Consider the following 3,549-nt stretch of genomic DNA (forward strand, 5'->3'; position numbering starts at 1 on the left):
ATGATGGGATTCAGTCTTCGCTGCTGTTCCACAGTTGGCTTACTACCTTCCTCTAGCAGAATTTTATGCATACAATATGAAGGACTGATCCCCTTGATGTCTGCTATGGTCCATCCAATAGCCGATTTGAATTCTCTCAAAATCCTTAAGAGCTTGTCTTCCTCACTACCTGAAAGGTCAGATGAAATAATAACAGGTAACGTAGATGAATCACCTAAAAAAGCATACCTCAAGTGTTCAGGTAATGGTTTGAGCTCCAAGGTAGGTGCTTCCTCTATTGATGGTTTGAGCTTCCCTTCAGCGTTCTTGAGGTCAGAAGTACCAAGAAATTCAAATGGTATGTCCAGCTTTCGCTTCCAGGGAGAAGCGTTCAGATATTGTAATTGCTCGTTGCTATCTTCATCATCGCTGTCAAAATCCCCCACTAAGGCCTTTTCCAATGCATCAGACATTAGCATGTGATCGAGTTCCGAAGTAACCGCAGAATCAATTACATCCACTTTTAAGCACTCCTCATCTTCTGTAGGGAATTTCATTGCCTTGAATACGTTGAAGGTCACATCCTGATCTTGGACCCGCATAGTAAGTTCCCCTTTTTGCACATCTATCAAGGTACGGCCAGTAGCCAAGAAAGGCCTCCCCAAGATTATGGGAATCTTCTTATCTTCCTCAAAATCCAGAATAACAAAATCTGCTGGAAAGAAGAGCTTATCCACTTTGATGAGCACATCCTCAACTATGCCCCTTGGTTAAGTAATAGAACGGTCAGCCAATTGTAGTGACATGTACGTGGGTTTTGGATCAGGCAGATCCAGTTTTTTAAAGATCGACAACGGCATCAGATTAATGCTTGCTCCCAAATCACAAAGGCACTTGTCAAACGTCAGATTGCCAATTGTGCAAGGAATGGTGAAGCTCCCTGGATCTTTCAGTTTTGGTGGTAACTTTTGTTGCAGAACAGCGCTGCATTCTTCCGTGAGAGCAACGGTTTCAAGGTCATCCAGTTTCACCTTCCTTGAAAGAATAGTCTTCATAAACTTCGCATAACTAGGCATTTGTTCCAGAGCCTCAGCGAAAGGTATATTGATGTGAAGTTTCTTGAACACCTCCAGAAACTTCCCGAACTGTCTATCCAGCTTTTGTTGCTGCAATCTCTTAGGAAAAGGTGGTGGAGGATAGAGCTGTTTCTCCCCTGTATTAGCCTTAGGCAGAGTGTGTTCAACAGTAGTCTTCCTTGGTTCCGCCGCTTTCTCCTTTTGCTTAGATTCTTCACCTCTAATTTCAGCTTCTACTTCTTTTACCTTTTCAGCATCAGCTACTTTTCCAGACCTTAAGGTAATAGCCTTGACTTGCTCCTTAGCTTCCTTCCTGCCTGGTACTTCCGTGTCACTGGGAAGAGTGCCAGGTTGACGATTGAGCACTGTATTGGCTAATTGACCAATTTGATTTTCCAAGGTCTTGATAGAAACCGCCTGACTCTTGCACAACAGCTTAAGTTCCTCAAAATCAGCACTAGTAGGTGCAGCTGCACTTCCCTGTTGAGGATATGATTGCCTTGTAGCATACTGCTATGGTTACTGGAATCCAGGTGGGTTAAACTGTTTACTCACTCCTTGCTGATATGGTGGCTGAATAGCATTCTGATTATTCCCCCAGCTGAAATTTGGATGATTTCTGTTGTTAGGATGATAGGTCGATGGCACAGGCTGCTGTTGTCGCTGATAATTATTCACATACTGAACAGATTCGTTTACAAGAGAACACTGATCCGTAGCATGAGAACCTGCACAAAGCTCACAAACCATAGCTATTTGATTAACTCCATACGTAGCCAAAGAATCAACCTTCATTGATAGCGCTTGGAGCTGGGCTGCAATAGTGGTGGCTGTATCAACTTCCAGAATACCTGCTACCTTGCCTGACGTCATCCTCTGAGTTGGGTTTTGATGCTCATTTGTAGCCATCGTCTCGATAAGATTATACGCCTCAGTATAGCTTTTAGCCCATAAGGCGCCTCCAGCTGCTGCATCGAGCATGGGCCGAGATTGGGCCCCCAAACCATTATAGAAACCAGTGATCACCATCCAATCCGGCATTCCATGATGTGGACATTTTCTCAACATTTCCTTGTAGCGTTCCCAAGCCTCGCATATAGATTCTGTAGGTTGCTGCGCAAACTGAGTAAGAGCACTCCTCATAGCAGCAGTCTTTGCCATCGGATAAAACTTCACCAGAAACTTTTGCGCAAGATCTTGCCACGTAGTGATGGACCCAGCTGGTTCAGAATGTAACCAGTCTTTAGCCTTGTCCCTTAGTGAGAATGGGAAAAGCCTCAACTTGATAGCCTCATCAGTCACGCCATTATACTTAAAGTGCTGCAGATCTCGACAAAATTCCTTATGTGCATGTTGGGGTCTTCAGTTACCGCTCATCCAAAAGAAACAGAATTCTGCACCATCTGAATAGTGCCCGGCTTGATTTCAAAGGTGTTAGCTTGAATAGCCGGATGAAGGATGCTTGACTGAATGTCATCAATTTTAGGCCGAGAAAAATCCATAAGAGCTAGATCAGCTTGAACAATACGATCTCCCATGTTTACTGGTTCTTTCTGCTCAGTTCCTGAATCCGAATCCTCAAAATCTAACTTCTCCGGAATATCAAGAACTTCGTCTGTCTCCTCAGCTGTATCTAAAGTCCTCTTGCGAGCACGAGAACGAGTTTGCATAAACGCTTGCTAAAGTACCTGAAACACAACCAGAAAAAATAAGTAACTACTACGTCCTAATCACTGAGTCCTAATGACCAATGATGGTAAGTACATAAACTAAACAAATACGCCGAGTCCCCGGCAGCGGCGCCAAAAACTTGTTAGGGCGAAAACACGCGCTAATATTCACGCAAGTATACGCTTTCGCAAGTAATATAGAATATTTTCTAGTTCGTTCCCTCAGAGACTCAGACTAAATTATTGTCTAATTAAACTCACTCACCAATGTATGATTACTTCTCAATGTTAAGATAATAACACTTAAAATTGTTGATTAAATATTAACTATAATTAACTACTTAATTAACCACTTAACTAACACTTCAATTTATCAATAATAAAATACTCATGAGATCACAACTTCATTATTACTTCCTTCTATAGCCATTGTTATTACCTTTAGCATGTGACAGTGATGATATTAATCGAATAACATGAAACTGATAAAAGCCAACTTTCATTGTACTAATACCATTCCACCAAGCATCCACAATTAAGATAGAAGTTGAATAGTCATCAATTATGTTGAGTTCCTATATGTCTACAGAAATTGACAACACAACGATTTAAGCATAAGTTATTCTTTTTTATTACATAGGGCAAATAAAACTGTTAGAGTTACCCACTAATCATGCACAATGTACATGAACCTATGCTAGCATGGCAAGTTCTAAATCTCAAGATCCACCGTCGCTTCACAAGAGATTAACACCCTATCTTATATGTTCGCGACGCACATAAGACGAATACGCACAACCAATACTAGATATCAAGCAATCATC

General features: G+C 41.7%; 1 non-coding gene across 1 annotated transcript; it reads left to right on the forward strand.

Annotated features, from left to right (window-relative positions):
• The first annotated feature begins 2,094 nt into the window (after positions 1-2,094).
• Positions 2,095-2,201, forward strand: LOC141701144 (small nucleolar RNA R71). The gene has a single exon (XR_012566688.1). It is a non-coding gene; the product is annotated as a small nucleolar RNA R71 (small nucleolar RNA).
• The last annotated feature ends 1,348 nt before the right edge of the window (positions 2,202-3,549 follow it).

Source organism: Apium graveolens, unplaced genomic scaffold (assembly GCF_009905375.1).
Source record: "Apium graveolens cultivar Ventura unplaced genomic scaffold, ASM990537v1 ctg3392, whole genome shotgun sequence".
Taxonomy (NCBI): domain Eukaryota; kingdom Viridiplantae; phylum Streptophyta; class Magnoliopsida; order Apiales; family Apiaceae; genus Apium; species Apium graveolens.